Source organism: Scyliorhinus torazame, chromosome 5 (assembly GCF_047496885.1).
Source record: "Scyliorhinus torazame isolate Kashiwa2021f chromosome 5, sScyTor2.1, whole genome shotgun sequence".
In the NCBI taxonomy this organism is placed as follows: domain Eukaryota; kingdom Metazoa; phylum Chordata; class Chondrichthyes; order Carcharhiniformes; family Scyliorhinidae; genus Scyliorhinus; species Scyliorhinus torazame.
The window spans coordinates 181,378,922-181,401,694 of NC_092711.1; the positions used below are offsets into that span (position 1 = coordinate 181,378,922).

Here is a 22,773-nt window from a genome sequence, read left to right on the forward strand (position 1 = left end):
CCAGCCGTGGTGCCACTGCTCTGGCTGCTGCGGTTTTCCCCTGATAGACTATCCCCCCCGACAGTATCCAAAGGGGTATACCTGTTCGAGAGGGGGACAACCACAGGGGATTCCTGCACTGACTGCCTGCCCTTTCTGGTGGTCACCCATTTCTCTGCCTGCACCTTGAGTGTAACCACATTTATATAACTGCTATCTATAATGCTTTCCGTCAGCTGCATGCTCCTAAGTGCATCCACCTGCTGCTCCAACCGAACCATGAGGTCTGTGAGGAGCTCCAGTTGGGTGCACTTTCTGCAGATGAAGCCATCCGGGAGGCTTCCAGCCTCCCGGATCTGCCACATCTCACAGTCAGAGAACTGCCCCCCTCTAACTGACATTGCGTTAATTAATTAGGAAATTAAATTTAAATTAAAAAAAATTTTTTTACTGTTAACTATATGTTTCCGAGCACTAGATTTCTACTATAAATGTGAAAGCTAAATACAGTACTCTCCAATCTCTGGCATAGATACCCCTCTAAATTAAAATTAAGTAATTAAGTAATTATGTTTAATTAGTTTAACAATGTTTAATTTTTAAATTTAGTGCAGATTCCCAACCAGCCAATCAGGTCACAGCTTTACTGTGATGTCACTTCAGTCCGTCCCGTCCCCCTCCACACAATTTGAAACAGTAATAAAAATAAAAATCACTTACCTTCCCAGGGTGCTCTCTGGTTCTCTCCCTGCAGATTAACAGTTACAGGCCAGAAGAAAGAGAACAAAACAGTAGGTAAAAAGCACCTTCTCCAACTCTGCACTAAATTACCTCACTGCCCTAAATTACCAAGTTCCAATTCCCACTCTGGATGTGTCTCACTCTGGCTGTGTCTCCTTCACCTGCGCAAAGCTTCTCGCATTGAAACAAATTCACTTCAGACCACCAGTCCTGCTGTGCTCAGCATTATCTCACTGCCTGCTCTTCTTCTGAGTCTTACTAGCCATATTCTCAAATTCCCCCTTAGTTCTTCTTCTTCTGACCTATTTCCACCCCCCTGCCAAACTAGTTTAAACCCTCCCATGTGACATTAGCAAACCTTTCGGCCAGGATATTTATGCCCCTCCAGTTTAGATGCAACCCGTCCTTCTTGTACAGGTCACACCTGCCCCGGAAGAGGTCGCAATGGTCCAGATATCTGAAACCCTCCTTCCTACACCAGCTGTTTAGCCACATGTTTAAATGTTCCAATTTCTAGTCTCACTGGCACGTGGCACAGGGAGTAATCCTGAGAATACACCCCTAGAGGTCCTGTTTTTTAACTTTCCACCTAACTTCCTGAACTCCTACTGCAGAACCCCATCACTCTTCCTGCCTATGTCATCAGTACCAATATGTATCCATGCCCTCTGGCTGTTCACCCTACCCCTTCGGAATGCCCCCTGTCCATTCAGAGACATCCTAGACTCTGGCACCAGGGAGGCAACATACCATCCTGGAGTTTATTTCACGTCCAGAGAAGTGCCTATCTGTGCCACTGACTATAGAGTCCTCTATAACAATTGCTCTTCTGCGCTTTATCCCTCCCTGCTTAACAACAGAGCCAGCCTTGGTGCCACTGCTCTGGTTGATGCCGCTGTTTTCCCCTGATAGCCCCCCCACCCCACCCCCCAACAATATCCAAAACAGTATCCCTGTTAGAGAGGATTCCTGCACAGAATACCTTCCCCTTCTAGCCGTCGCCCATCTAACTTCCTGCACCTTGGGTGTAACCACTGCACTAAAAGTCCTTTGTATCATGCTTTCTGCCACTTGCATGCTCCTAAGTGTGTCCAACTGCTGCTCCAACTGATCCATGCGGTCTGTGAGTAGCTGCAATTGGATACACTTCCTGCAGATGTAGTTGTCGAATACTGGAAGCTTTACAGACCTCCCACATCTCACAATACTCATCCAGTTCAAGCTGGTGCACAGGGCTCATCTAACCAAGGCGGGGAAGAGTGGGGGGTTTTCTGGGGTGGAGGACGGGTATGAGCTGTGTTCTTGGGGGCCTGTTAATCATGCTCATATGTCCTGGTCTTGTCCCAAGTTAATAAGCTTTTGGGCCTCTTTCTTGAACACCATGTCAGAGATACTTATTGTCGAATTGGAGCCATGTTCACTGGTGGCCATTTTTGGGGTGTCGGACACGCCAGCGCTACAAACAGGGGTGAAGGCGGATGTTCTTGCATTCTCCTCTTTAATAGCCCGGAGATGGGTTCTGCTTGGGTGGAGGTCTCATAGAGATCTATAAAACAAGATATTTACAGCATGGAGGTAGGCCCTTCGGCCCAGCTTGTCCACGCCGCCAAGTTTCTATCACTAAGCTAGTCCCACTTGCCCGCATTTGGCCCTTATCCCTCGCTATCCATCCTGCCCAAGTAACTGTCTAACAGTTTTTCAAAAGACAAAATTGTACCCACCTCTACCACTGTCTCTGGCAGCCCATTCCCTCTGTGTGAAGGAATTTCTCTTCTGGTCTCTTTTGTATCTCTCCCCTCTCACCTTAAACCTATGCCCTCTAGTTCTAGACTCCTCTACCTTTGGGAAAAGATGTCGACTATCTACCTTATCTATGCTCCTCATTATTTTATAGACCTCTATAACATCACACCTCAGCCTCCTACACTCCAGGGAAAAAAGTCCCAGCCTATCCTTATAACTCAGACCATCAAGTCCTGGTAGCATCCTCGTAAATCTCTTCTGCACTCATTCTAGTTTAACAATATCCTTCCTATAATAGGGTGACCAGAACTGAACACAGTATTCCATGTGTGGTCTTACCAATGTCTTGGACAACTTCAACAAGACGTCTGATGGATCTCCGTGTCTATTTGGAACCCTGGATATGCGTTATCCCTTCTTAGTTCCCAAATAACAGAGATTCCAGACTGTGATATTGGTAAAGTTTTAACTTTCTGCCTAGCTCCCTGAGCTCCTGCTGCAGGACCTCATCCCCCTTCCTGCCTATGTCGTTAGTACCAATCTGTATCACGACCTCTGTCTGGTTGCCCTCCCCCTTCAGGATGCCCACCACCCGTGCTGAGACATCCTGGACCCTGGCACCAGGGAGGCAACATACCATCCTGGAGTTTCTTTCGCGCCGACAGAAGCATCGATCTGTACCCCTGACTATAGAGTCCCCGATTACTATTGCTCTTCTGCGCTTTGACCCTCCCTGCTGAACATCAGAGCCAGCTGTGGTGCCACTGCCTCTGGCTGCTGCTGTTTTCCCCTGATAGGCTATTCCCCCAACAGTATCCAAAGGGGTATACCTGTTCGAGAGGGGACAGCCACAGTGGATTCCTGCACTGACTGTCTGCCCCTTCTGGTGGTCACACATCTCTCTGCCTGCATATGTTATATGCCACCTTTATCTTTTTGACCATGGCTTCAATATTCCTAGTATTCCAGGGTTCCCTACTTCTACCAGCCTTACCCTTCACTCTATCCCTATGTGCTCACCCTGAACCCTAGTTCACACCTTTTTGAAAGACTCCCACTTACCAGCTGTCCCCTTGCCTGTAAACAGGCTCCCCCAATCAACTTTTAAATGTTCCTGCCTAATACCCTCGAAATTGGCCTTGCACCAATTTAGAATTTTAACTTTTGGGCCAGAACTATCATTCTCTGGGTCACTGTCCATGTGGAATTTGCACGTTCTCCCTGTGTCTGCGTGGGTTCACCCCCACAACCCAAAAGATGTGCAGGTTAGGTGGATTGGTCATGCTAAATTGACCCTAATTGGAAAAAAAATAATTGGGTACTCTAAATTTATTTTTAAAAAAGAACAAACATTCTCCATAGTGATCTTAAAACTAATGGAATTATGGTCACTGGTCCCAAAGTGATCCCTCACTAACACTTCTGTCACCTGCCCTTCCTTATTCCCCAAGAGGAGGTCAGGTTTTACCCCCTCTCTAGTCGGCCATCCACATATTGAATGAGGAATGCTTCCTGTATACACTCGACAAATTTCTCTCCATCCAAACCCCCAGTGCTATGGCTGTCCCAGTTAATGTTGGGAAAGTTAAAGTTCCCAACAATTACCACCCTATTTTTCCGGCAGCTATCTGTAATCTCCTTACATATTTGCTTCTCGATTTCCCGCTGACTATTTGGGGGCCTGTAGTCCAGTCCTATCAAAGTGATCTCTCCCTTCTTATTTTTCAGTTCTACCCATATAGACTCAATGGGTATATCCTCTCTCTGTACTGCCGTGATACTCTCCCTAATCAAAAACGCAACTCGCCCTCCTCTCTCCCTCCTGTTCTATCTTTCCTATAGCATCTGTACCCAGAACATTGAGCTGCCAGCCCTGCCCCACCTTTAGCCATGTTTCAGTAATAGCTATAATATCCCAGTCCCATGTACCTATCCATGCCCTGAGTTCATCTGCCTTGCCCTCTAGCATTAAAATAAATGCAGTTCAATCTATTTCTCTGCCTTCCACTTTTCTCCTTACTGGCTTTTGTTTCTATCCGCTCTGATGCACTATCAATTACGACGAGACGAGAGTAGAGAGTAATCGAGGCTTTATTACACAGATATGTGTGGTCTCCTACAGCTGCTGTCGAAAAGGCTGCAGTTCGGAGAGCACACACATTTATACTCTGCCTACTGGGCGGAGCCAGCAGGCAAGGATCTACCCCCGTACCTGTAGTACAGGGGCCTTACCGTAATACCCTCATATGCAGTGCAGTATATACAATATAATACAACAGTGGTGACTACCACGCCCTCTGCATTGGTTCCCATCCCCCTGCCACATTTGTTTAAACCCTCCCCAACAGCACGAGCAAACAACCCCCTAAGGACACTGGTTTCAGCCTTGCCCAGGTGTAGATCATCTGATTTATAATGGTCCCACCTCTCCCAGAACTGGTTCCAATGTCCCAAAAATATGAATCCCTCCCTCCTGCACCATCTCTCAAGCCACGCATTCATCCCGACATTCCTACTCTGATTAGCACGTGGCACTGGCAGCAATCCTGAGATTACTACCTTTGAGGTCCTTTTTAGTTCAGCTCCTAACTCCCTAAATTCAGCATGTCAGACCTCATCCCGTTTTTTACCGATATGCACCACGACAGCTGGCTGTTCACCCTCCCTTTAGAATGTCCTGCAGCCGCTCTGAGAAATCCAGGACCCTTGCACCCGGGAGGCAACATATCTTCCTGGAGTCTCGTTTGCGTCCGCAGAAACGCCTGTTTAACCCCTGTTGCTAACTTTGCCTTAGTTTAATTGCTCTGTTTTATTACCTTTGCTCTTGAGTCGCCAGGTAACTTTATGACACCGTCACAAGGTTCAAGTCCGAGTAATGATCAATAATACAATACACCGATTAGTAAGATTTAAATCCATGCACATTTATTATACACAGTAATCGCTACTCATGCACAAATTCTACGTTTAAGCTACTTCTACAACTAACAGGCCTATACTTAACTTGGAACTGGCCCACCAGGTCAGGGAAACAAATAGCCTTTCGTTCGGGTTCTGAGCCTGCGGGATTCGAAGTTGGTACAGATTGGTAGCTAGGAGCGCCTATCTCGTAGCGAACGTTGATGTAAGACTTACAGTTTTGACCAGCTGCTGAAGAGTGAAGAGCTAGAGAAGTGGTGGTGTAGAGAGAAGAGAGCGACTTGAACTTGGGGCTCAATTCTTATAGTCCCCAGGGGCTTGCCGCCTTTCGGGGCGGACCGGTACCTGGTCCCAAGTGATTGGACTTTGTCCCAATCACTTGGTTCGATTTTCTCCAATGCTGGAGTGGTTCCCTGATCGATGGGCGGTCTTGAGGTGGTCGTTCACCTCCTTTTGTGTCGGCTTCTGCTGGCGCTGAAGAGTCTGGTTTTGCTTTGTGTGTCTAAATGTTGCTTATTGTTCCCGGGGATTGCTCATTGGTATGCAGGTGGCTGTTTTGTTATGCTGATGGTTGCTGGTATCGATCTTGTCTGGCCTTTCCAGAGGTAAATACACAGTCAACCTGCAGCTGCAGTTTTTGTCCTGTTGGCTGACTTTCCCATCAGCCTTTGCCGTTCGCCATTTTGAATCGGGAGTTGGCCATTTTAAGTGGCTACACCCCTTACAATCAAACCCCCTATAACTATTGCTCTACCACTCTTTTTCCTGCTCTCCTGCGCAGCGGAGCCAGCCACGGTGCCATGAACCTGGCTACTGCTGCCTTCCCTAGATGAGCCATCTCCCCCAACAGTATCCAAAACGGTATGCCTGTTTCAGAGGGAGATGACCGCAGGGGACCCCTGCACTGCCTTCCCACTCTTCCTCTGTCTGATGGGCACCCATTTCCTACCTCCCCCAGTACTCTCTTTTTTTTTTTTTTAATTTATTCTCCTCCTTTTTCACATTTTCTCCCACATTTACATCCATCAACAATAAACAATAATCAGCAAGATATGTCAGTCCCCATAATAACAACAACGATCCCATCTACCCACCAACCCCCAAACCTCAACCCGCATGTTTACATAAACAAATGACAAAAAGGAATCAGGGATTACCCATAGTCACCCTTAATCTTACACAGCTTCCCCCCCCCCACCCCCCACCCCCCCCCCCCCCCCAGGTCTCCAGCTCCTCCCGTCCACTGTCTCTTGTAAAACTCCTTCTCCCAACCTCGGTTCCTTCCCCCCAACTTTCCACCCCGGCTAGACCACTCGGACCCTGTTCTGCCAGGCTCCGATGGCCGCAGCCCCTCCCCCCACCTCACTCCCGTTCACTGGCCGGCTTAAACCGGCCAGCGTGGACGCCCCCGCCCGGGTCCCTTTCCCACTTGCCGGCCCTAGGAAAGCCCAAAGATCCCCTTTTAGCACACAAACCCCGCATATCCACCTACACCCCAAAGAACCCTCATTTCGAGTGAAAGTCCCGTCCCTTCCCTTCTCCAAATATACACCACATTGGCTCCTTTAATCTCTACACCCGCGCGCAGTGATACAAAAAAGAAGAAAATACAGTCATGAGGTTACATCGGCACATGGCCATTCCTCAATTTGTCATTTCTGCCACAGTCCTTCTGCTTTTGCAAACTCCTCCACTGCTTCCGCCGTTCCAAAATAAAAGTCCCTGAGCTTGTAAGTCACCCTCAGCTTCGCTGGATATACAATGCCGCACCGCACCTTGCTAATGTACAGTGCCCTCTTCACCCGGTTGAAGGCAGCCTGCCTCCTCGCCAGCTCCATCGTAAAGTCCTGGTATACACGTATACCAGCTCCAGCCCACTGCACCACCCGCTTCTGCTTGTCCCAGCTCAGGACCTTCTCCTTCACACTATACCGACGGAAGCACAGAGTCACTGCCCTTGGCGGCTCACTCGCCTTTGGTACAGGCCTCCATGACCGATGAGCCCAATCCAGTTCATATCGGGAGGGATCCCCCCCTCCCCCAATAGTTTTGCCAGCATCGTGGCAAAATACTCAGTCGGCTTCGGTCCTTCAACTCCTTCAGGCAGCCCCACAATCCTCAAATTCTGTCGCCTGGATCTGTTTTCGAGGTCTTCCATTTTTCCTCGCAGATCCTTGCTAGTGTCCATCACCTTCCGCATCTCTTTCCCCATCGAGGCAAGTTGATCACCGTGCTGCAATAACGTCTCCTCCACTTCCTTCAGCGCCTCCCCTTGCTCTCGCACCTCCGCCACTGCGCTCGCCACCCATGAGGTCACTGAACCAAACCGAGGTACTGGACAGAGTTGGAGACCTCCACCCAAGCAGAACTCAACAATGCAAATGCCTTTGCCTGCATCTGCAGCGCTGGCATGTCCGGGACCCCGAAAATGGCCACTCGCAGACAAAGCTACAGTTTGACATTCAGAATTGTTGACATGGTGCTAAAGGAGACCAAGAAGCGAAACAATGTGGGACACAACCAAAACATATGCGTCTGATTAGCTGGCCCGCGAGAACATCGCTCACACCTGCCATCGACCCCCAAAAACACCCATTCATCCTCGCCTTGGTCAGATGAGCCCTGTATACCATCTTGAACTTGATCACAATAAGTCAAGCACAGGAGGATGTGAAGTTGAGCACACGACGAGCCTCTCTCCACACCTCCACATCCAGAATAGAACCCAGTCCGCCCTCCTATTTGAACGTTACCTGAAAGACCAGAGCTGATTGACATAATCTGACCATAAATACCCGAGATACTCCCCTAACAGATCCTGCCAAAGTTAAAATCCATCTTCAACATGGAGAATTGTGGTGACAGGGAAAAGAGGGAACTGTCTTCCACAAAAGAAAATCACGATCTGGTGGCGCAGTTGTTAGCACTGCTGCCTCACGGCGCCGAGGTCCCAGGTTCGATCCCGGCTCTGGATCACTGTTCGTGTGGAGTTTGCACATTCTCCCTGTGTTTGCGTGGGCTTCCGGGTGCGGCGATGACCAGCTGAGTCGCACGTTTCGGCAGCTCCCTGTGAAACGGACTTTTGGGCTCTTGATAGGAGCCCCAACGGCAATTTTGACGGCTAAAAACACTGTGCGGTAAACCAGAAGGGAATCCCCCCTGGATACGGATGGAAAAAGGAGGAGAGAGTGGCCAGATTGCAGTGGATCCTTTAGAACAGCGGCAAGGAAGGCAAGCAAAAACCAAGATGGCGTCAGAAGGTGGCAGTTTAACATGGGGCCCTGAACAACAAGAGTTCTTGAAATACTGTGTGGAAGAGATCAAAAAGGAAATGAAGAAAGAGCTGTTGGCCCCGATACTACAGGCGATCGAAGGGCTAAAGGAGGAACAAAAGACCCAGGAGCGGGAGCTTCGGGTCGTGAAGGCAAAGGCAGCCGAGAATGAGGACGATATACAGGGCCTGGTGGTGAAGACGGAGATGCAGGAGGCACATCAGAAACGATGTGTGGAAAGGTTGGAGGCACTGGAAAACAACTCAAGGAGGAACAACCTGAGGATTCTTGGTCTTCCTGAAGGTGTGGAGGGAGCGGACGTCGGGGCATATGTGAGCACGATGCTGCACTCGTTAATGGGAGCGGAGGCCCCGGCGGGTCCGTTGGAGGTGGAGGGAGCATACCGAGTGATGGCGCGAGGACCGAGAGCAGGAGAAATTCCCAGAGCCATAGTGGTGAGATTCCTCCGTTTTAAGGATAGAGAAATGGTCCTTAGATGGGCGAAGAAAACTCGGAGCAGTAAATGGGAGAACGCGGTGATCCGCGTTTATCAAGACTGGAGTGCGGAGGTGGCGAGAAGGAGGGCGAGCTTTAATCGGGCCAAGGCGGTGCTTCATAAAAAGAAGATAAAATTTGGAATGCTGCAACCGGCAAGATTGTGGGTCAAATATCGAGGGAGGCACTACTACTTTGAGACGGCGGATGAAGCGTGGACTTTTATTGTGGAAGAAAAACTGGAATGAGCGGGTTATTAAAAAGAACGTTCGAACAAAGTGGTGGGGCGAATGTGGGGGGCAAAGAGGGGTTTTATGTACTAATCCTGCGATGTGGTAACTTTTCTCTCTCCCACAGGTGGTGATGGGGGGAGGAGTGGGAGGTGGAGGAGATGGGGCGTTGGCCATTGGGGGCAGGGCCAAGGGAGAAGCGCGGGCTTGGTTCCCGCGCTATGATAATCATGGCGGGAATAGAGAAGCAGGAAGGAGGGGGCGTCGCACGGTGCGAGCCGAGGTCACGGGGGGAAGCCGAGGTCAGCCAGAGTTTGCTGACTTCTGGGAGCAACATGGGGGGAGTAATTACGCTAGCGGGGGATCTAGCGGGGGGGTGGGAGGGGGGAATTACTGGGTTGCTGCTGCTGGGGAGAGGGGGGAGCTGGTATGGGAGAGGATGGGCGGGGGGGGGCACCGCCTGGGGGAGATACAGCTGCGTGGGAACCGGGTGAGGAGCTGGAAAAAGGTGATGGCTAATCGACAAGGGGGGGGGGTAGGAAGCCCCCCAACTCGGCTGATCACGTGGAACGTGAGAGGGCTGAACGGGCCGATAAAGAGGGCACGGGTACTCGCACACCTTAAGAAACTTAAGGCAGATGTGGTTATGTTACAGGAAACGCACCTGAAACTGATAGACCAGGTTAGGCTACGCAAAGGATGGGTGGGGCAGGTGTTCCATTCGGGGCTAGATGCGAAAAACAGGGGGGTGGCTATATTAGTGGGGAAGCGGGTAATGTTCGAGGCAAAGACTATAGTGGCGGATAACGGGGGCAGATACGTGATGGTGAGTGGCAAACTACAGGGGGAGACGGTGGTTTTGGTAAACGTATATGCCCCGAACTGGGATGATGCCAATTTTATGAGGCGGATGCTAGGACGCATTCCGGACCTAGAGATGGGAAAGCTGATAATGGGGGGAGATTTTAATACGGTGTTGGAACCAGGGCTGGATAGGTCGAAGTCCAGGACTGGAAGGAGGCCGGCAGCAGCCAAGGTACTTAAAGATTGTATGGAGCAGATGGGAGGTGTAGACCCGTGGAGATTTAGCAGACCTAGGAGTAAGGAGTTCTCGTTTTTCTCCTATGTCCATAAAGTCTACTCGCGAATAGACTTTTTTGTGCTGGGTAGGGCATTGATCCCGAAGGTGAGGGGAACGGAGTATACGGCTATAGCCATTTCGGATCACGCTCCACACTGGGTGGACTTGGAGATAGGGGAGGAAACAGGAGGGCGCCCACCCTGGAGAATGGACATGGGACTAATGGCAGATGAGGGGGTGTGTCTAAGGGTGAGGGGGTGCATTGAAAAGTACTTGGAACTCAATGATAATGGGGAGGTCCAGGTGGGAGTGGTCTGGGAGGCGTTGAAGGCGGTGGTTAGAGGGGAGCTGATATCAATAAGGGCACATAAAGGGAAGCAGGAGAGTAAGGAACGGGAGCGGTTGCTGCAAGAACTTTTGAGGGTGGACAGACAATATGCGGAAGCACCGGAGGAGGGACTGTACAGGGAAAGGCAAAGGCTACATGTAGAATTTGACTTGCTGACTACAGGCACTGCAGAGGCACAATGGAGGAAGGCACAGGGTGTACAGTACGAATATGGGGAGAAGGCGAGCAGGTTGCTGGCACACCAATTGAGGAAAAGGGGAGCAGCGAGGGAAATAGGGGGAGTGAGGGATGAGGAAGGAGAGATGGAGCGGGGAGCAGAGAGAGTGAATGGAGTGTTCAAGACATTTTATAAAAAATTATATGAAGCTCAACCCCCGGATGGGAGGGAGAGAATGATGGGCTTCTTGGATCGGCTAGAATTTCCCACGGTGGAAGAGCAGGAAAGGGTGGGACTGGGAGCACAGATCGAGGTAGAAGAAGTGGTGAAAGGAATTAGGAGCATGCAGGCGGGAAAGGCCCCGGGACCGGATGGATTCCCAGTCGAATTCTATAGAAAATATGTGGACTTGCTCGCCCCGGTACTGACGAGGACCTTTAATGAGGCAAAGGAAAGGGGACAACTGCCCCCGACTATGTCTGAAGCAATGATATCGCTTCTCTTAAAGAAGGAAAAGGACCCGCTACAATGCGGGTCCTATAGACCTATTTCCCTCCTAAATGTAGATGCCAAGGTCCTGGCCAAGGTAATGGCAATGAGAATAGAGGAATGTGTCCCGGGGGTGGTCCACGAGGACCAAACTGGGTTTGTGAAGGGGAGACAGCTGAACACGAATATACGGAGGTTGTTAGGGGTAATGATGATGGCCCCACCAGAGGGAGAAACGGAGATAGTAGTGGCGATGGATGCCGAGAAAGCATTTGATAGAGTGGAGTGGGATTATTTGTGGGAGGTGTTGAGGAGATTTGGTTTTGGAGAGGGGTATGTTAGATGGGTGCAGCTGTTGTATAGGGCCCCAGTGGCGAGCGTGGTCACGAATGGACGGGGATCTGCATATTTTCGGCTCCATAGAGGGACAAGGCAGGGATGCCCTCTGTCCCCATTATTGTTTGCACTGGCGATTGAGCCCCTGGCGATAGCGTTGAGGGGTTCCAAGAAGTGGAGGGGAGTACTTAGGGGAGGAGAAGAGCACCGGGTATCTTTGTATGCGGACGATTTGCTACTATACGTTGCGGACCCGGCGGAGGGGATGCCAGAAATAATGCGGATACTTGGGGAGTTTGGGGATTTTTCAGGGTATAAATTGAACATGGGGAAAAGTGAGTTGTTTGTGGTGCATCCAGGGGAGCAGAGTAGAGAAATAGAGGACCTACCGTTGAGGAAGGTAACAAGGGACTTTCGTTACCTGGGGATCCAGATAGCTAAGAATTGGGGCACATTGCATAGGTTAAATTTAACGCGGTTGGTGGAACAGATGGAGGAGGATTTCAAGAGATGGGATATGGTATCCCTGTCAATGGCAGGGAGGGTGCAGGCGGTTAAGATGGTGGTCCTCCCGAGATTCCTCTTTGTGTTTCAGTGCCTCCCGGTGGTGATCACGAAGGCTTTTTTTAAAAGGATTGAAAAGAGCATCATGGGTTTTGTGTGGGCCGGGAAGACCCCGAGAGTGAGGAAGGGATTCTTACAGCGTAGCAGGGATAGGGGGGTGCTGGCACTACCGAGCCTAAGTGAGTATTATTGGGCCGCTAATATTTCAATGGTGAGTAAGTGGATGGGAGAGGAGGAGGGAGCGGCGTGGAAGAGATTAGAGAGGGCGTCCTGCAGGGGGACTAGCCTACAGGCTATGGTGACAGCCCCATTGCCGTTCTCACCGAGGAACTACACCACAAGCCCGGTGGTGGTGGCTACACTGAAGATTTGGGGACAGTGGAGACGGCATAGGGGAAAGACTGGAGCCTTGGGGGGGATCCCCGATAAGAAACAACCATAGGTTTGCCCCGGGGGGAATGGATGGGGGATATGGAATGTGGCAAAGAGCAGGAATAACGCAACTGAAAGATCTGTTTGTGGATGGGAAGTTTGCGAGTCTGGGAGCGCTGACCGAGAAATATGGGTTGCCCCAAGGGAATGCATTCAGGTATATGCAACTGAGGGCTTTTGCGAGGCAACAGGTGAGGGAATTCCCGCAGCTCCCGACACAAGAGGTGCAGGACAGAGTGATCTCAAAGACATGGGTGGGGGATGGTAAGGTGTCAGATATATATAGGGAAATGAGGGACGAAGGGGAGACTATGGTAGATGAACTAAAAGGGAAATGGGAAGAAGAGCTGGGGGAGGAGATCGAGGAGGGGCTGTGGGCAGATGCCCTAAGCAGGGTAAACTCGTCGTCCTCGTGTGCCAGGCTAAGCCTGATTCAGTTTAAGGTATTACACAGGGCACATATGACTGGAGCACGGCTCAGTAAATTTTTTGGGGTGCAGGATAGGTGTGCGAGGTGCTCGAGAAGCCCAGCGAATCATACCCATATGTTTTGGTCATGCCCGGCACTACAGAGGTTTTGGATGGGGGTGACAAAGGTGCTTTCAAAAGTAGTAGGAGTCCGGGTCGAACCAAGCTGGGGGTTGGCTATATTTGGGGTTGCACAAGAGCCGGGAGTGCAGGAGGCGAGAGAGGCCGATGTTTTGGCCTTTGCGTCCCTAGTAGCCCGGCGCAGGATATTGCTAATGTGGAAAGAAGCCAAGCCCCCGGGGGTGGAGACCTGGATAAATGACATGGCGGGGTTTATAAAGCTAGAGCGGATTAAGTTCGTCCTAAGGGGGTCGGCTCAAGGGTTCACCAGGCGGTGGCAACCGTTTGTCGAATACCTCGCAGAAAGATAGACGGAATGGGAAAAAGAAGGCAGCAGCAGCAGCCCAGGATCGGGGTGGGGGGGGGGGGGGAGGAGGAACCAGAAGGACTCTCAGGGTTGTTAATATATACTGTATAGTATGTATAGGTCGTTGCTACAGATAATTATATATTGGACTGTTAAATTATATTTTTGGAGAGTGTTACTTGTGACAAGGCAGTTGCCAATTAGGGCTAGTTTTCATTTTTGTTATTTATTATTTATTCATTTTTTTTTGTTTATAAAATAGGTCATTGTTATTTGTGTTGTTATAATATTGTGTAAAGGATGCACAATGTACTGTGTTGGTTGACCAAAAATTTTCAATAAAATATTTAATTAAAAAAAAAAAGAAGACAGAGAGTAGCAATGGAAGGATGCTTTTCTCATTGGAGGGCTGTGACCAGTGGTGTTCCACAGGGATCAGTGCTGGGACCTTTGCTCTTTGTAGTATATATAAATGATTTGGAGGAAAATGTAACTGGTCTGATTAGTAAGTTTGCAGACGACACAAAGGTTGGTGGAATTGCGGATAGCGATGAGGACTGTCGGAGGATACAGCAGGATTTAGATTGTTTGGAGACTTGGGCGGAGAGATGGCAGATGGAGTTTAATCCGGACAAATGTGAGGTAATGCATTTTGGAAGGTCTAATGCAGGTAGGGAATATACAGTGAATGGTAGAACCCTCAAGAGTATTGAAAGTCAAAGAGATCTAGGAGTACAGGTCCACAGGTCATTGAAAGGGGCAACACAGGTGGAGAAGATAGTCAAGAAGGCATACGGCATGCTTGCCTTCATTGGCCGGAGCATTGAGTATAAGAATTGGCAAGTCATGTTGCAGCTGTATAGAACCTTAGTTAGGCCACACTTGGAGTATAGTGTTCAATTCTGGTCGCCACACTACCAGAAGGATGTGGAGGCTTTAGAGAGGGTGCAGAAGAGATTTACCAGAATGTTGCCTGGTATGGAGGGCATTAGCTATGAGGAGCGGTTGAATAAACTTGGTTTGTTCTCACTGGAACGAAGGAGGTTGAGGGGAGACCTGATAGAGGTATACAAAATTATGAGGGGCATAGACAGAGTGGATAGTCAGAGGCTTTTCCCCAGGGTAGAGGGGTCAATTACTAGGGGGCATAGGTTTAAGGTGAGAGGGGCAAGGTTTAGAGTAGATGTACGAGGCAAGTTTTTTACGCAGAGGGTAGTGGGTGCCTGGAACTCGCCACCGGAGGAGGTGGTGGAAGCAGGGACGATAGTGACATTTAAGGGGCATCTTGACAAATACATGAATAGGATGGGAATAGAGGGATACGGACCCAGGAAGTGTAGAAGATTGTAGTTTAGTCGGGCAGCATGGTCGGCACAGGCTTGGAGGGCCGAAGGGCCTGTTCCTGTGCTGTACATTTCTTTGTTCTTATGACATCCCCCCTTTTTTACAAGATTATGTGCCTACGTGGTTATAAATATAAATGTGTCCTGAGTGCAGCTAAAGGTGTGTGTGTGTGCGTAATATTTACATCATGTACATGGGGCTTAACTATATACAAGGGGCGATGTCAGGTGTGACATGCTAACGAGGTTGTACCATAACAAAAGAACAACGTGGAAATTTGGAACGATCAAACGAGGCCTGTAACGATAAAACAGTGACATGTTATAAAACAGTGGTTGCAAAAGTTTGACGTGTGAACAGTCTCATACGTCCAGTCTAGTAGGTGGGCGACGAATTTGGGTTGACCGTTAGGGTGGCACTCCATTCATCGCCCGGATTGATGGTGTTGATCCAGTTCGCATCAATGACCGCAACCCGGAAGGCGTCTTGGTCATCTGTGTCGTCGGTTTGGATGTCGTGATGCGGAGGCTGAATGGTCCGCACGTTCCTGCGAGGTTGTCGGAGATGTGGAAGATCAACAGGTTGAGCCGCTCGACAGTAGGCAGCGTAGTGGCCCATCTTGCCACAGCGTAGGCATTGTCGGGTTTTTGCAGGACATTGCCCTTTTAAATGTGCAGCTCCCCAGTTGCCGCACGTCATGACGTCATGGCGTTCGTTACACCACTGCGCATGCACAGTTCGGTCTTGCATCGGGCGCGCCTGCGCAGCACGTCCCTCAGTGTTGCCGTAGGTTTTGCCGTGCACAAACGCGGGAGGCCTTAAAAAGCGCGCGAAACGGCCACCCTCGTCCGGGAGAAACTCGATTGCCTGGACGCGTTCGGCCTCGTGGGCAGCCTGGCTTGCCGATTCGATCGCGTGGGACCCCCTCCGTGTCGATTCGGTCGCCTGAAATTGGGCATATCGGCTAGTCGCATTCTCATGCAAGACACAGGCTTCAACTGCAGATGCTAAGGTCAGGCCTTTAATTTTTAGAAGCTGCTGGCGTAGGCCACTGGAGGCAACGCCAAAAACGATCTGGTCCCGGATCATGGACTCTGAGGTGGTGTCGTAACCGCAGGACTGCGCGAGTATGCGGAGGTGCGTCAGGAAGGACTGAAAGAGCTCATCCTTACCTTGCAGGCGCTGCTGAAAGACATATCTCTCAAAGCTTTCGTTGACCTCAACGTTGAAGTGCTTGTCGAGCTTGAGGAGGACCGTGTCATACTTAGCTTTGTTCTCGCCTTCCGCGAACACCAAGGAGTTGTATACATCGATGGCATGCTGACCTGCGGTAGTGAGGAGCATGGCAATCTTTGTTTCGTCCGAGGCGCCCTGTTTTTCATTGGCTTGCATGAAGAGTTTGAAGCGCTGCTTGAAGAGCTTCCAATTTGTGCCCAGGTTCCCAGCGACTTGCAACGGCTGCAGTTTGTTGCGGGTGTCCATGGCTCAGGATAGCAGATTTGCCGGTAGGTATCGATTCACTTCTGGTATCATGAAGTGTTGGGTGCTCTGAGGTACAGACGAACCAACACGGTTGTGATTGGTACAACGCAGTTTTATTCCATCTAACTATTTATACATCAGACTTGGCACTCAGCACGTTGTGACTGTGTGAGTGTCTTGCTATGAGGTCCTGGCCCTGTGCTGTCTCCAGATGGACTGCCCAGGAAGTGTCGTGTTTCTTGTCTTATACTGTGTCTGCTCTTGTCTGTGATTGGCTTCGTGTTATGTGTGCTAATTGGTCCGTTGGTCTGTCTATCATTATGTATGTGTTATGATGTATGTTTGAATATCATGACAGGCGGAAGGGTTGAGAACCAGAGAGCAATTCATGGTGATTAATCCCAAAGCAAAGGCCACAGTGGGAACCTCTTCATGCAGCGAGTGGCTGGGACCTGGAACACAATAACTGAGAGTGTTGTGGAAGCAGCTTCAGTCATGGCTTTCAAGACGGAATTAGACAGTGACCTGAAGAAAAGCCCTTTGCAGGACTACGGGGCAGAAAACAGGGGGCCGGGGGAGTTGGGTCAGTCTTGCACAGTGCTGGCAGGGTGGCCGTGAAGAAAACAGTGACAATACCTGGAATGGACGGGTTGTTTTGTGAGGAAAGTTTGGAGAGGCTGGGCTTGTATCCTCTGGAGTTTAGAAGAATAAGAGGCAACTCGATTCAAACATATAAGGGTGTCTGAGAATCATAGTATCCCTATAGTACAGAACAAAGACATTTGGCTCATCAAGTCTGCACTGACTCTCCGAAAGAACACCATACCTTAGGCCCCCTCCGCACTAACCCCATAACCCCACCTAACCTTTGGACACTAAGGGGCAATTTGGCATGGCCAATCTGCCTAACCTGCACATCTTTGGACTGTGGGAGGAAACTAGCGCACCCGGAGGAAACCCACGCACACACGGGGAGAACGTGCAAACTCCACACGTCATCCAAGGCCAGAATTGAACCTGGGTCCCTGGCGTTGTGGGGCAACAGTGCTAACCACTGTGCCACCGGGACGTGACAGGGTGGATTTAGAGAGGGTGTTTCCTCTTGAGGGAGAATCTAGAACTAGGGGGTTACTGTTTAAAACTAAGGGGCCGGTCACTTAAGACAGAGGAGAACTCTTTTTACTCAGAGGGCTGTGAGTCTCTGGAACTCTTTTCCTCAAAGGGCAGTGGAAGCAGAGTCTTTGAGTATTTTGAAGGCAGAGCTGGATAGATTCTTGATAAGCAAGGGGGTGAAAGGTTATTGGGCGGGGTTAGGAGGGAATGTGGATTGGACGTTACAATCAGATGGAGCTGTATAAGGCACTAGTTATGCCACAGCTAGAGTACTGTGTGTATTTCTGGCGGCCATACTACAGGAAGGAAGTGATTGCATTGGAGAGGGTGCAGAGAAGATTCACCAGGATGTTGCCTGGGCAGGAGCAATTCAGCTATGAAGAGAGGCTGGATAGGCTGGGGTTCTTTTCCTGAAAGCGGAGAAGGCTTAGGGGTGACCCGATTGAGGTGTACAAAATTATGAAGGACAGAGGTAAAGTAGATAGGAAAAAACTTTCCACCTTAGTCAAGGGGTCAATAACCAGCAGGGCATAGATTTAAGGCAAGGGGCAAGAGATTTAGGGGGGGATTTTAGGAAAAGTATTTTCACCCTGAGAGTGGTGGGGAGTCTGGACCTCACTGCCTGAAAGAGGCAGGAACTCTCAAGAACATTTATGAAGTATTTAGATGAGCACTTGAAGCACCCAGCATTCAAGGCTGCGGCCCAAATGCTGGAAAATGGGATTAGTATAGACAGATGGTTGATAGCTGGCACAGACATGATGGGCCGAAGAGCCTCTTTCCGTGCTGTAAAACTCTCTGACTTTATGGCACCCATAATCTTTTTAAATCATGGAGGAGGTTCAAGAGGCATTTATAGAAAGCTCCCCTTCGATTTGTGTGCGTTTGTGCAGAAAGAAAATGATATTAGTTTGAGTGTTGAGGTAGTCCCCAGTTAAAACCCCACGTGTGAAGAAATCAAACTCCAGTGGGTTGGAAAGATAGGTGCAGTGATAAACGGCGGAAGCCCATTTCCACGGTAAGAAGGCCGACCTCAGCACATCACGCTAGATGCTAGAAATAGTGTCTGAGAGATTTATTAAAGGTTTTTTGAGGTTGGAGCCCAGCAGGGTAGATACAAGGGACATAAAAACAGAAAACACTGGATAAAAGGAAACCAGTCGATGGACAAACTGACACAGATTCAGAAACTGAACTGAACCAGCCATGTAAATACTGTGGCTACAAGAGCAAGCCAGAGGCTGTATCTCGCCTCCCGACTCCCCGAAGCCTGTCCGCCCGCCATCGACAACGCACAAGTCGGGAGCGTGTTAGAATACCTGACGGCTGCCAACACACAGCAAAACGTCCCCCACATCACACTGTGCCTGTAGGTTCAGGAGGTGGCCGCTCAGTCCCTCTTGTGCCCTTCCTGCCGTTCAATCAGACTTCATTGACTCCCCCTTCCATTTGTGTTGAGCGACCACTGTCCAGTGAGGATCTCTGCCCTGGGTGGGAGGGCTGCGGGGAGGTTTTACTGCTTATTCAGCGAGAGGGGTATGGATTTAATGGGCAAAAGCGATAAGAGAAATTTCATTTTCACGCCACGAGTCGGGGCGGGGGGGGGGGAGAGAGGAGGGGGATGGTGCTGCCTAAGAACGTAGCGACGGCAGAGATGGTTCAGTCGAGCGCTTCCGAAAGGGAGTTCGATGGTAATCAGAGAAGGGATAAAAAAGGATTTACAGGATTACAGGGAGGAGGCAAGGGAACGGCACAAGGCGACCTGCTGATTTGGGGATGAGTTCAGGTCCCGACATGATGGGACTGAATGGATACCCACTGTGCTCTTGCAAAGTGGGAGGAAACATTCAGGAAACATAGAAAATAGGAACAGGAGGAGGCCATTTGGCCCTTCGAGTCTGCTTCATCAGTCATTATGATCATGGCTGATCATCAAGTTCCTGACCCGCCTTCCTCCCAAATCCCTTTAGCCCCAAGAGCTATATCTATTTATTTCTTGAAATTAGACAACGTTTTGGCCTCAACTACTTTCTGTGGTAGTGAATTCCACAGATTCACCACTCTCTGGGTGAAGATATTTCTCACCTCGGTCCTAAAAGGTTTACCCCTTATCCACAAACTATGACCCCTAGTTCTGGACTCCCCCACAATCGGGAACATTCTTTCTGAATCTACCCTGTCCAATCCTGTTAGAATTTTAAAAGTTTCTATGAGATCCCCTCTCATTCTTCTAATCTCCAATGAATATAATCCTAACCGACTTAGTCTCTCCTAACCTATACCGGGGCAGCACGGTAGCATAGTTGCTTCACAGCTCCAGGGTCCCAGGTTCGATTCCCGGCTTGGGCCACTGTCTGTGTGGAGTCAGCATGGTCTCCCCGTGTCTGGTCTGGTTTCCTCCAAATGCTCCGGTTTCCTCCCATAAGTCCCGAAAGACGGGCTATTAGGTAATTTAGACATTCTGAATTCTCCTGCTGTGTACCGAACAGTCGTCGGAATGTGGCAACTAGGGGCTTTTCACGGTAACTTCATTGCAGCTTTAATGTAAGCCTACTTGGGACAATAAAGATTATTATTATAACAGCAGGGTTACATTTGCCACCTTCCTATCTGTAAGAACCATTCCAGAGTCCAAAGAATTTTGGAAAATGACCTACTATTTCTAGGATCACTTCCTTAAGTACTCTGGGATGAAGATTATCAGACCCTGGAGATTTGTCCACCCTCAATCACATTAATTTACCCCAAACCATTTCTTTACTCATTTCTTTCAGCTCCTCCCTAAAACTGGGTCTGGATTCTCTGCCGGCGGGATGCACCGTTTTGCCGGCAGCCCAGGGGTTTCCCAACGGCGTGGGGCTGCCCCACAATGGGAAACCCCATTGACCAGCCAGGCGGAGAATCCAGCCGCTGGTGTTTCTCAGAACATCCGGAACATTATTCATAGCTTCCTTTGTGAAGACAGAAGCAAAGTATGAATTTAGTTCCTTAACCATTTCTTTGTTCCCTTTAATGAATTCTCGTTTCTGACTGTAAGGAACCTACATTAGTTTTTATCAATCTTTTTCTCTTTCCATACCTATAGACATGTTTACAGTCAGTTTTTATATTCCCTGTTAGTTTACTTTCTAATTGTATTTTCCCCTTCTTAATCAAACCCTTGGTCTGCCTTTGCTGAGTTTTAAACTGTTCACAACCCTCAGGTCTATTTCTTTTTCTTGTTAATTTGTATGCCTCTTCTTTGAATCGAATACCATCTTTAATTTCTCTTGGTTTGGCTACATTTCCCTTTCTAATCTTGTGTCAAATAGGAATAAACAACCTTTGGAGTTCACCTATTTGTTCCTTGAACGCCTGCCATTGCCTGTCCGCATTTTCCTTTCTGCCTGTCCTTCCTAAAAACTGAATAGCCCTCAATTTTTAGTCCCCATCCTTGGAGCCATAAGCCCAAGGTGACCTTACACTGCTTTCCCTTTTGAGAGGGAGCTGACTGTGGCGATTTCAGTGGAGGATCATCCGTAAGCCCAGCTACATCATACCCTTTTTCATCCATCTGCGCAACTAATTCATCCATTGTATTTTGAATGCTTTGTATATTCAGGTACAAAACCTGAAGGCTAGTCCTTTTAACGTTCCTTGTCCAGTCCGTACTATTTTTTATGGTGTCAAAACTGCCATATGAGAGTAAATATCCTCAAGAGAAAATGTTGACAAAACAGCCCCTGTGTGTTTAGTGCAGCGTGAGAAGGACTCAATTGGAGTGAATGGGTGTCCCGGCTGGGCACTGGGACCAAAGTTGGGAACAGGAAGCCCCGCCCACTTATTATCCCTGCTACAAGATGGCGGCGGCCTTGGCGCACGCGCCCTGATCCGCCTTTCCTCTGGTGCACAAAATGGCGGCCGGTTTCCACGGTGACGCTTGTCGGCTGCCTCAGAGCCCAGGGCTGTCCGGGAGCTGCTGCGGAAGGTTTTAGAAATAGATTGAGAAATGAGTCAATTTCAATCGAAAGATCGCCTCTTCCCTTAACCCCTCGTCCCAAAAGGTGCTCGACCGGTTCAGCGATTTTAATCATTCACCTCGGCTTATGGCTCTTCCCTCCCATCTTCGCCTCCCCCACTCTGCGAATGATTGACGGCTCCTAGGACCAATGGCGATCAGGCGTCGGCCAGGAGGCCCACCCGGTCCTCCAGCCAATCACAGAGGTCTGATCTCCCATACAGAGGGGGAGAACTGACGCTTGGGAGGGTGCGGCGCATTTGATTGACAGCGGAACACACCAATGGTGATCCGGGAGTCCCTGGAGGACTAGCTGGTCCTCCAACCAATCATGATGGGGGCTACACTCCCTCCCCTCCCCCTCTCCCAAGGTTTGTTCTGCTTACATTGTCCATGTGTGAGCTCCCAGTGAGGAGTTGTCATTGGGATTGGCTCTTAATTAAATTATTAACAAAATGCAGATCTTTGCCTCACGAAGAAAATATAAATTATTCCTGCAATGTGGTGTTGACAACTGGTTGTGATTTGTGCCAAGCATTTTAAGCCGTGTGAGTGAAATGAGGGTTCATGTTGAGAATGCCATTGTTATTGGGGGATAGTTTAGCTCAGCTCATTCATGATGCAGAGGGAGGCTAACAGCACGGATGCAATTCCCGTACCGGCTGAGGGCATTCATGAATCTTCTCGATTTTGCCCCTCACGTGAGGTGTGATGATCCTCCAGTTAAATCGCCACAGTCAGCTCTCCCTCTCAAAAGGGAAAGCAGTGTAAGGTCACCTAGGACTATGGCGACTACTTTTTCATTGTAATTATTTCTGGATGTTTCTGAAAAGATGGTGGTGGAGGATGACCGACTCCTAAAGATTCTGGGGTGGAGCAAAGGGTGGGTTGGTAAAGGATGGGTGGGGTGTGTGCCCTAAATTGGGAAACGGATAGACTCCCAAAGAGGGAAGAACATGCAACCCAGTGATGAGATCAGAGTGGATCCTGAGGAGGGGACGAGACAGGAGGTTAATGAAGTAGAGGGGGTTCGGAGTAGAGTATGGTGGGACCGCCTTCCATATTGTATGTTGGATATGCGCAGGGTGGATGGGGGAGGCAGTGGTGGGTATAGGGATCAGGACATGAAGGGAAGGGCTGGGGACAAGTTGAGTA

General features: G+C 49.5%; 1 protein-coding gene across 1 annotated transcript in view; it reads left to right on the forward strand.

Annotated features, from left to right (window-relative positions):
- Nucleotides 1-22,773, forward strand: part of LOC140418077 (uncharacterized) — a 139,298-nt gene that overhangs the window by 36,715 nt on the left and 79,810 nt on the right. The gene's annotated exons all lie outside the window — the stretch shown is intronic.